This window comes from Triticum dicoccoides, chromosome 3A, assembly GCF_002162155.2.
Source record: "Triticum dicoccoides isolate Atlit2015 ecotype Zavitan chromosome 3A, WEW_v2.0, whole genome shotgun sequence".
NCBI lineage: Eukaryota > Viridiplantae > Streptophyta > Magnoliopsida > Poales > Poaceae > Triticum > Triticum dicoccoides.
This window is the reverse complement of record NC_041384.1, coordinates 483013154-483025466: the sequence shown is the minus strand read 5'-3', so window position 1 is coordinate 483025466 and position 12313 is coordinate 483013154.

Genomic DNA, 12313 nt, shown 5'->3' with positions numbered 1-12313 from the left:
CGAAAAATTTAACATTTTACATCTGATTACACCAATCTTAATATATCAGTGGAAGATGTAAAGACACTCAAAAAGCTGCTATAAAAATAAATCTAATTTGTCCTGAAAGACACCACTTGCATAAACCACCCATTTATCATGATCATTGTGCTAGGAGTCGGGATAGAAGAGAGAAAGAGAGAGTCTAAAATGTTGAATTTTATGTTGAAAGGGGTATTCAAGAGGTCAAAACTGCTCTTGAAACCCCTCTTGAAGATGGACTCTCTCAATTGTTGAATATTAGCTATGATGATAAAGAAAATGGGCTCGGGAAGGTCATTACTTTAGGTAGAAAAGATCTCACTAGTTCGGAGAGTGTGCAATTTGATCATAATGTTGTCAAAAAAGGTTGTCCCATTATTTTGCATGGAAAGACTTTTGATTATGATGATTGTGCCCAAAGAGATCTAAATGAGGGACCACACCAACGATGTTTTAAACTTATGCATCACTAATCATATTGACTTTTTTGAACCATGTAGGAAAGCTGCATGTATCTATTAAGATAGAAAGAAGTTTAGATCGTCAAAGATGGCAAACCGATACAATGCCAAAGATAGCACAACCCAAAAGCATAACCACAACTAAGAATACAAACAATCTAAGGATCACCGGCACACGGATCAATGATGAACGACCAAGGCAGACACTGGCAACCCAAGCAAAGAACAAAGCAGGGGGCAATGGACATCCATGAAAGCCTAAGCATACACTGAAGGAGCTTGCAGCATCCGAGAGCAATGACAATGACCATGGAAACAGAAGCACAAGCCCTCTAGGATGGCATCCACTCCCAGATGCAAGAGAAACCCCATAGCACAAGTACGAGTACAAGGACTGAAATGACCGCGACATCCATGTGGTGAGGCAACATCCCCTGCCAATATGACCACCACCGTCCATACAACAAGAGGAGGAGGGGATCCAATGGAAGGATCCATCTCCGATGATGGGACAGGCTAGGGCCGCCAGGTGGACAAGCGGAACGTGAGCTTGCCGACAAAAACCGCATGCCAACCAAAAAGGGACATAGTGGCAGGAAGCTGGAGAGATGGGGTGGAGGCTAGATCCCGTCGAGCTGAACACCAAGGGAGAGGAGAAGCACCCAGATCGAGCAGAGGAGCCACCGTACGAACCGCCCATGGAGAACATGACCGACTACCACGGCCACAATAGACGAACACTAGCATGAAACAAGTTGAAACAACCCCCTCTCCCCTCGCCAACCTCCGCAGCGAGGAGATGAGTCGTCCCCAACGACGCATCCCATGGATTTGGCCCGAGGGCACTCGGATCTAGCCAGAGGGATTTACCAGATGCCTACTTATTTGTTGTAGCCTTACGTACTAGGAGATGAGAAATGTATGAATTCCTTGGTTCACACACAAGAACATAGTACATTATTTCCTACGAAGAGTGGTTGTTTTGACGGTCGGGTGTATCTGCATCTATGTTAACAAATAAATTAAATTAAATTTAGACTTTTACGCATCAAAGACGAGAGACTCTTGTAGAGGCTTGCAAAATTTCATGTTGAGATGACATTGGAGGTGCTCAGTACTAAAAAAAATCGAGGGAGCTCTGATTATAACTTTTGTACCAAGCTCCTAGGGTGTCATCTCAGCGTGAAAAGTTGCAAGCACCCACAAAGGTCTCTCATCTTTGATGAGTAGAAAAATAGCTTTAAAAAAATTTGTTTGGTATTTAATTCGAATTTTCAGTTCATCTGGGGAGCGTGTGACCTCATATCAGAGTTTGGATTTCCGATTTTCTATGTCCCTTTTCTGCAGTCTTACATAAAGTTTGCAGTTAACTACTACTAGTACTCTGTGGAACCCTGTAAATAAATTCCATAATTCAGCAGGACACATTTGATACCCTAGCTTGGACCACCGGAGTAGCGATCTCCGACATTGAAGCTTCATTGATCCCACCATGTTCCGCGCTAGTGCTTCTAAAAGCAACCTCTCAGGTATCCTACGCATGGACCATTTTGGCAATGCCCATAGGTTGGTTGAGTGATGAGTCTACTCGCATGAAACTACCGGCCGGAATGCTACTGCCCACCATACCACCAGTTTCTACTTTCTACATGATCGATAACCAGCAAGATCTTCGTAGGAGCGCATGTCGTTTTGGCGGGATCCCGGATCCTGTATGATACGTATATTGCGCGCAGCTGAGCTGGGCGAAGTAAGCAGGCCGCGCACTCTGCCCCCGGATCGAGCACCCGCATTTAATCGGCATGGCCGCTCGCTCCCCGTGCTTCCTCCGATCCGATCCGATCCCTCGCTCCGCGCCCCGCGCGCGCTCTGCCGTGCCCCGGTCGCCCGAGGGGACGGCTACGCGAGATGGGCCGGACACGCACCCAGCGGGAGCGCGCGCGGCAGCACCCGTCCCTGTCGCCCGCACGGACCACCCCGGGGGCGCAGCCTGCAGGTCAGACCTCAATTATGGCGGACGCGCCCTCTCGCAGCTCCCCTGGCCTGCCCGGTCAGTTCAGCTCACCCGGCCGCCCAGAGCGATCGCTCCCGGCCCCCGGCCCCCCCGGGGCTCCAAGAACCGGTCCCTGTACGGCTGTACATGCACGCTGTCACTGGCCGGCTTAATGCTCTCGCGTTGTCCCCGCGCGCGCCCGCCGTCCCCGTCGTGCCCGTCGCGGTCGTAAGAATCCAGCGCGCGGCCTTGAGAGGGCTTCTGCGCCACCAGTTTCGCGGAGGCGGATCGCGGGCGGATACGGATTGGGGAGAGGGATGGGTGGTGGTTTTTGTTTCCGGGGCCGGATCACGTCGGCGTCGAGATGTGTCCGTGCTCATCCGAGAGGCGCGAATTGATGCACCAACCTCCACCTAGCCTAGCTCCACTTTGATGGCCGATGCCGAGAGCGCGCACTGGAAATGCACGTACGCACGCAGCGCGGCGCGGGAACATTTCTCTGCCATTCCGCTGGACATGCACCCATGCCCATTCCACTGCCCGTGATGACCATCATGAACAGAACTTCTACCGCTCCTTTGCATCCTCTTCTTGGATCTCCTTCTAAATCTGATAGGGAGGCAAGAATAAATGGGAAGCGGCATCTGGTCGGTCTTACCATTACTCCATTAGGCTACCATTAGATGGCTAGCTGCAGTGGAGCCATATGAGTGTGCATGGAAATGTAGTTCTGGTTGCACTGGCTCGATCTGCGCTCTTCACTCGCCGGCCCCGTGCTACTTACTCGAAGGTTGTTGTGAAGGCCGGGGACCAGCAGATCGATCTTCCTAGTCCAACCCCTCTCCTACCGAGCGATCTATCTGTGCATCATTCAACTGTTGGTCGTGTATTAATGGCTAATGTAATGTGTAGTCAACACTTTTGAATGATTAAGCAGAGGCGTTAATCTGCTGTGTGCGGTGCATTGCATCTGTGTGAGGCGACTAACACGCAGCAGGTGGTCCAAGAGCAGACTAATTGCATCGTCCCTGCAAGTTGGTAATCGGTCAAACATCCTTGGAAGGTTGACTCAAAAAATGATTGTTAGAGCAACTCTAACCGGCTGACCCAAATGGACTGTAAATTTGTCTGCCTTTTATCCGTTTTAATCGGCCCGGCGGACACCCATATCCGTTTTCGCGTTTGAGTCAGTGATTATGCCAACGCTAGCCCGTCCCAATTTTAAGGCCGCGCGAAAAAAATACCGCAAATATTTTGAAAATATAAAACGCTAATTAAACATTAATGGCGGCCAGAAAGGCCGGCGAGAGTCCACACGTCCACTTTACATTAAGTAAAAATATTTAACAAAACTAAAAACTAGGAGGAGGCGCGCTGCCCTAGGCATTCTCGTCGTCGTCGTCGGGGTCGGTGAGGCCGATGAGCGTCGGTGTCGGGCCAGCCCAGGGGAACGCCGTCTCCCAGGCTGTGGCGACGTCCTCCGCCGCTAGCTGTGCCGCCGCCGGCTACGCTGGCCCACCGCGGGCACGACGCTCCTCCTCTGCGTCGCGCTCCAACTGCTCGAGCCGCTCGCCCTCACGGCGCTCCTCCGCCAGCTTGCGCTATCGCCATTGCTCCAGGTAGATGCGCCTGCACCGGCGTTGCTCCAAGCCAGACGGGGGGCGCGCTGACCCACTCACGCACGTACCCGTGCCATGTGTAGTGCTCGGGTTTGACGGGATCAGCGCCGGCTCGGCCTTGACAGGGGACGGAGGCACGACACAGTCGCTGGCAGCGGAGAGCTTCATGGCCTCTGACATCCGCGCCTGGTACGTCGGCTCCTCCTCCTTGCGTAGCTCCTCGTCCTCGCTTTCACGAAGGGCAGCCGCCAGCACCGCCTAGTAGGCGGCCTCCGCCTCCGGGTCCTCGTCGCGCACGATGAGGGGTGGGTCCTCGTCGCGCACGATGAGGGGTGGCGGGGTGCCAGCCTGCACATTGCGGACGCCGCGCCGACGGTACTCCTCGTGCTCGAACGCGAACCAAACCTCCCACTTGGGAGAGTCTGATGCGTAGGCGGGATTGAGGCGCTGCTCTAGCGCCAGCTACTGCCGCCGGCACCGCACCTCCTCTACGTGCGCCCGCGCCGACCGCGGCACCGCTGACACTGGGATCCTCTCCGGATCCAAGTGCCAGTCATGTGGCAGCGTGACGTCGAGGTAGGGGAAGGGGATGCGGCGCTCCCAGTGCCACTTCGCTTGGTGCAGTGGGACGCTAATGCGCTGCCGAGGCCGGAGGGAAGACGCCAGTGGAGGCGGGGGAGCGCACACGAGGGGCTGGCGGGGGCCTTGCCCTTGTTCTTGCCAGAGAAGAAGCACATGGTGGCTAGGGTTGTCGCCGACGGGGGAGCAAAGGGGTGGCTGTATGGGGACGGGCATCTGGAAGAGGGTGAGGACCCCTCTCCCCGCACGCTCGGATTAAAAAAGGCCGTCCGCCGTCATTGACACGTGGGTCCGCGGTCAGCGGCGTCATTAATAAAGACACGAGAGGTAGTTGACTGCCTGCCATGTGGGGTCACGACGGACATCGAGAGGACACGCGACGCCTTCGCTTCGCTTCCGCCCCGACGCATTTCAGGCCCCATTTTGAGCCGGAAATGGGTCCGCGCGGACGCGAAGCGAACGCCTTTTGCAAATGGGTTGATGTGTTGGGCCATCACATTTGTCCGCGACAACCCAAACTGACGGCGGCGGACGAAATGAGTCACCACGTTAGAGTTGCTCTTACTACCTCAGCCGGTCTTACTAGTCTCCTCGTATTTTGGATAATATTTTGACTATGGCTCTAACTAATAAAATATATCCCACAAAAGAAACTAATAAAAAATAAATTATATGTAATGAAAACAATATCATTGATATTAAAATTTTGATTGTGATGATATTTTTTGACCATATTTTTTCTGACATGCATTAATTTTTTCCTAGTCAAAGATGTCGTCATATTTTTTCAAGCTTTATCATGTGGTACTTAATTGGTACCCTCTCCGGTCCTTTTTACTCTGCATATAAGAATTGTCTGAAGTCAAACTTCGTAAAGTTTGATCATATTTATATAAAAAATATTAACATCTACAATGCTAAATTTATACAATATGAGAACTAAAGTCATGACACATCTAACATTGTTGATTTCACATTTTAAATGTTAGTATTTTTATCTGTAAACTTAGTCAAAATTTATGAGGCTTGACTTCAGACAAATTTTATATACGAACTAAAAAGGATCGGAAGGAGTATTTGAACTATGATTTCCAAAGACGGAAGTGAGAAAATGGTTGTAAGCATACATACTATGATGACATGTCAGATCTGTTGCGGCGTAGGTATCAGAGTCTAGGGTACGTACATGTTTGAACTTAGAAATATCGATGTTATCCATGTGCCGGTCTTTTGCCTCGGCAAGCAACACACGTGCCAGTTCGCCTGGTGCACTGGGACGCTAATGCGCCGCCGAGACCGGAGGGAAGACGCCAGTGAAGGCGGGGGAGCGCACGCGAAGGGCTGGCGGGGGCTTTGCCCTTGTTCTTGCCAGAGAAGAAGCACATGGTGGCTAGGGTTGTCGCCGACGGGGGAGCAGAGGGGTGGCTGTATGGGGACGGGCATCTGGAAGAGGATGAGGACCCCTCTTCCCGCACGCTCAGATTAAAAAAGACTGCCCGCCGTCACTGACACGTGGGTCCGCGGTCAGCGGCGTCATTAATAAAGACACGGGAGGTAGTTGACTGCCCGCCATGTGGGGCCACGACGGACACTGAGAGGACACACGACGCCTCCGCTTCGCTTCCGCCCCGACGCATTTCTGGCCCCATTTTGAACCGGAAATGGGTCCGGGCGGACGCGAAGCGAACGCCTTTTGGAAATGGGTCGACGTGTTGGGTCATCACTTTTGTCCGCGACGACCCAAATTGATGGTGGCGGACGAAATGGGTCGCCACGTTGGAGTTGCTCTTACTACCTCAGCCGGCCTTACTAGTCTCCTCGTATTTTGAATAATATTTTGACTATGGCTCTAACTAGCTTCAAATATATCCCACAAAAGAAACTAATAAAAAATAAATTATATGTAACGAAAAAAATATCATTGATATTAAAATTTTGATTGTGATGATATTTTTGACCATATTTTTTGTGACATGCATTAATTTTTTGCTAGTCAAAGATGTCGTCATATTTTTTCAAGCTTTATCATGTGGTACTTAATTGGTACTTCCTCCGGTCCTTTTTACTCTGCATATAAAATTGTCTGAAGTCAAACTTCATAAAGTTTGACCATATTTATATAAAAAATATTAACATCTACAATGCTAAATTTATACAATATGAGAACTAAAGTCATGACACATCTAATGTTGTTAATTTCACATTCTAAATGTTAGTATTTCTATCTGTAAACCTAGTCAAAGTTTATGAGGCTTGACTTCAGACAAATTTTATATGCGAACTAAAAAGAACCGGAGGGAGTATTTGAACTATGATTTCCAAAGAAGGAAGTGAGAAAATGGCTGTAAACATACATACTATGATGAAATGTCGGATCTGTTGCGGCGTAGGTATCAGAGTCTAGGGTACGTACATGTTTGAACTTAGAAATATCGATGTTATCCATGTGCCGGTCTTTTGCCTCGGCAAGCAACACGCGTGCTGCCGACCTCTCGTATTAATAACTTCGTGCGGACATTTCTCTCCGGTGCGGCGGTGCCGAGCAGCTGGATCATTGCACCTCCAGGATGGGGCGCGAGTAGTGCAACGGAGACTTGGTGACTGTTGAGCGCCGGCCGCGTCCCGCGATTACATCAACAGAGACATTCGAACGTAGAATACACCATTGACAAAATGTTAAGGTGGTGGATGCTAGGCACCGGCCAACCAGAACTTGAGAGTCGCCTTTTCCGGAGCTGGTGAGGACGTGAGGTGAGTCGATCGCATGCAAATTCTTCTTTTTGCACTTCGCGCCTGATAACAGTCAAGAATGGCATCAATGGAGTAACCCTAACCTACACGATCAACGAGCTACAGTTCGCTGAGGTGGTCCAAGAAGCGATGGCATTTACGGATCTGAGAGAGACGGTCGCACTCGCATCATGGCATCGATCGCCACCTTGCTAGACGGGGCTGCCGATGCTAGATTCTATCCAGCTAGGCGAGAAAGATAGATCGACCACCTGTACACCCCACTGGACGACGGAGGGGTCGGTCGAACCGGTGGCCTGGCCGCGAGCGCATGCGGCATGCTTCATGTTTAGTCGCCGGAGTGGTCCTCGGTCGATCGCTTCCTCGCCGGCGTCTGCGTATGCACAACGCACTTGTACGCGGCTCGTCGTGTCGGTGCCCGCCGTCAGGCGTGATGGAGATCAAGGCAGGGGCTGCTGCTAATTTCTGTTACTGGGGAGTACGTACGGCTGCACCGTGTCAAATTTATTCTCCATGTTGGAACTCGGAATTCGGAATATGGACATTTATATTTGGTGCTCATGCATTCTATACCATTTTTTCCCAGGATTATGCGCATTCCATACAGGCGCTTCCAACTTGGCGGTTCAGGCGTTCGTTATAGGCCATTTTGCTAACGGACGCATGAGACGCAGACCCCCTCCCGGACCCCCTCCCGCTTTGCGGCGAGTCAAACTCTTGACCTCCATGTACGCAGTAGCCTGTAGTAACCAGCTAGGTCACAACGCCTCTTATGATTACTTCTCCCTTTTCCTCTTGCTCTTACTTTATTTTGAGGAAATGCCACCATGGCTGTTTATATTTCATGGGTAAATAAGGATGCATCGTTTGAGAGTACATCTACTAAGAACTATGGAGGCTCCGACTTCCAAACAATAGTTTGAGAGTTCTCCAAGTTCCTAGACAACACATCTGCCGTCATATTGGCCTCCCTAGAACAATGATTAAAAACTATAGAAGAAAAATTATGAGCTAAAAAGGAGCACTCTTCATAGATGGACGCTGCAGGGCCTAACGAATTCCCATCGTTATGCATCACATCAATAACCTCCGAGCAATCTGCCTCTACATGAATTCTATTGCTGCCCATCTCGTTAGCAAGGAGACCATCTCTCATGCCATGAGCTTCTGCTGTCGTCATGTCCTCAACAAAAGGGATATCACTGTATCAGGCAGCCAAGAATGTGTCCGTGTCATCACACAAGATAGCTCAAGTGCTTCCTAAACTGCCCTCATAGTCAAAACTTTCATCAATGTTGAGCTTCACCATACCCTCCGACGGCTTCTGCCACCCATGCCTCTTGATTTTTGCTTTCCTAACCCTAGCTCTTGTGTAAGTTTTTGGTTAGTGTTGCTATGGCCTGCGCCAATCTTGCTGGGTCTTGCAAAATCTGTTCATGAGTGAATCGGCGACTTTCCCACCAGATGTACCAAACAGCCGTCACCGGAAGATCATTATGCTGCACACCTCCCACTCCTGACTGTAAAGAATTTTGTGAAAGAAGAAGATCGGCCAGAATCGCTCCTCCCTCCCTTTCAGTTGTACAAACCTCACTGATCAAAGAATCCAGACCAAGTATACGCCACACTTCTTGCACCCGTGTGTATTGGAATAAAGCATGTTTTATACTCTCACAATCAAAGGTGCGCAGTGGGCATTGTGTAACGCCCCGGATACGACTTTCCATATTTGTACTTTGACTCTTGTCATTTTCAGCTTTAAGTTATGAGATTCGTGGTTGGGTTTTTGTCTTTGTTTTTGCATTTTGTCCATGTAATGCATTTCATATCATGCCATCATATGCATCTCATTTGCATACGTATTCGTCTCATGCATCCGAGCATTTTCCTCGTTTTCCGTTTTGTAATCCGACACTCCTTCGTCCTTCGTCGCCTCCTTTTATCTCTTTTCGTGAGCGGGTGTTAAACTTTCTCGAAATGGACCGAGATTTCTCAAGCGGCCTTGGTACACCACCGGTAGACCGCCTATCAAGTTTCGTGTCATTTGGAGTTCGTTTGATACTCCAACGGTTAACCGGGGAACCATAAAGGCCTCGTGTGTGTTGCAGGCCAACACCCCTCCAAAATGGCCCAATAACCCATCCAAACCCCTCCATCCTCTCGGTCGTTCGATCACGATCCGTGGCCGAAAACCACACTTCATTTGGACTCTCCTAGCTCCCTCTACTTATATATATGTGATCCCCTCTAAATTTTCGCGGATGAACCCTAACCTCCTCCTCCTCCGCGCGTCTGGACACGTCCGCCCCGCCGTCCGGCAAATCGCAGGCCGCCACCTGTCCACGCCGTCCCCGCCGCCGCGCCTCACCCGTCGGCCCGCCGGGGCCCGCGCGGGGCCCTCCGGGCCCGGTTGCCGTCGCCCATCGCCCGACCCGCTCCTCCACGCCCGCACGCCTCCAGCCGCCGGTCGCCGTCGCCCGGCTCGTGTCACCGCTCGCCGGCGCGCTGCTCGCCAGCCCCGTGCCTTGCCGCCCGCGCTCGCCATGCGCCGCAGCTTCGCCGCCGCACCTCGGTCTTCGTCTGCGTGCAACCGCTGCCGCTTCGTCCTCCCGCCGATCGGCGACCTCGCCGGAGCCGCAGCTCTCGCCGGCGTCCTCCTCCGTCGCCGGATCTGGGGGTGGACCAGATCCACCACCTCCTCCAACCAAACACGCCCGCGTCTTGGACCGCTCCATCCCGATCCCCTTCGTCCAACTTTTCGGAGGGTATATTTTCCACCAAGTCCCAGATCTGTAATGTTTCATGTCCCTGTTCATCATGCATAACTCCTCATTCGTAGATCCGTTTTGCATGCATGATATACCAAATTGTTCATCATGATGTGCTCTTCATTTTGTTCCATTGTGCCATGCTCGTTTGAGTCCATCTCGATGCCTAAATGGTTGATGCAAAAATGCTATAAAATGTTAGTTCCTGTTACTTAGCAGATTATGAGCATTTGTCATTTTTGTTGCATTTGATGTGTGCATCTTATGGGCATGAGCTCTACATGTGTTTTGGGCTATGCCATGCCATCTTTACATAGGTGTATGCCATGTATTTTTGTGATCAATGTCGTGACTAGAATAAGCATGCAAAGTAGCTCTCCTGATATTGCTGATTTCAGGGACTTAGAATTTCACTAAGTCATTTCCCTGCTGTTATATTTATGCCATGAGTTCATGTAGAGCTACAGAGAGATCCATACTTCTTTTGAGTATGTTCAGTAAGGATGATTTGGATATATGGTTGTGCTCTATCCATCCATGCCCCTGTTTGTATTTATGGAGTGCCTAGCATGACTCAATCTTGCTCTACTTTTGCTATAAAATGTTCATGGCAGATTTTTTTACGTGTTAATCAATTTTGCCAAGGTTGTTGTAGTTGATCCATGCATGCTATGAGATTGTTCTTGCTTTATTTAGTTTCTTGAATATGTCTTATTGCTGGTAGTATGCTTAGTTTGTCATGCAATGCCTTGTGGTTAGTGAATCGAGCTCGCAAAGAGGCCTTCGTAACTCTGTTTTTGTCATGTCCAGTTTTCTGCTAAGTCTGAATCTGTTAACGAAACTTGCTATGTTTACATGGGTGCCATCATATCTTCTGATCCTTTTTGGCTTATGGTCAGTAAGGGAATTTTGTGCTATGCTTTGAGTAGATTCATGCCATGCTTTGTATTGCTATAATCTGATCCTGTAGCATGTTGTTATCTTGGTCTAAACATTGCTTCCTGATGTTAATTCCTGGCATGTTAGTATTTTCACCAAGTCTGTGATGCTGATATCTTTTGCCCTTTTGTCATGCTTGTTTGAACCTGCTCTTGTGTGATTTAGCCGTAGCTCAGTGTTCATCTTTTGTCAAGCATCTTGATTAGACCACTGTCATGTGCTTTGTTGCTATGTTGGAGTGCAGTAGCTTAGTTTCTTGTTGCATTCTAGATGTCATCGTGCTGTTAATCGCAGAATTGTGCCATTCTTGTTTTGCTTGCCATTTGCAAACCGTGCATCTGATTCCGGTGATCTTTATATCGATTTCGACTGAAATCAACTCATCTTTCCAGCGGTGCACTTGGTTTGCCAAGTTGATGCCTTGAGCAATCTTTTCCTTCCGGAGCACGCAGATACATTGCATATCACATCCCGCATGTCATGCCATGTTTTGCATCATGTTGTTTGTGCATTGCACCGTGGTTGATTATTGTTTCCTTTGCTTGTGTTCCTGCCTTGGGTAGAGCCGGGAGACGAGTTCGTGATCGAGAAACCCGTTGAGTACGCTTACGAGGATCAAGCTTACGTCAACTCGGAGAACTTTGCAGCCAAGATGACCATACCCTTGAAATCACTTCTATCTTTGCTTGCTAGTTGTTCGCTCTATTGCTATGCCACGATACCTACCACTTGCTATATCATGCCTCCCATATTGCCATGTCAAACCTCTAACCCACCTTGTCCTAGCAAACCGTTGTTTGGCTATGTTACCGCTTTGCTCAGCCCCTCTTATAGTGTTGCTAGTTGCAGGTGAAGATGGAGTTTGTTCCTTGTTGAAACATGTTTATTGTTGGGATATCATTATTATATCTTGTTTACTTTAATGCATCTATATACTTGGTAAAGGGTAGAAGGCTCGGCCTTATGCCTGGTGTTTTGTTCCACTCTTGCCGCCCTAGTTTCCGTCATACCAGTGTTATGTTCCTTGATTTTGCGTTCCTTACGCGGTTGGGTTATAATGGGAACCCCTCGACAGTTCGCCTTGAATAAAACTCCTCCAGCAAGGTCCAACCTTGGTTTTACCATTTGCCACCTAAGCCTTTTTCCCTTGGGTTCTGCAGACTCAAGGGTCATCTTTATTTT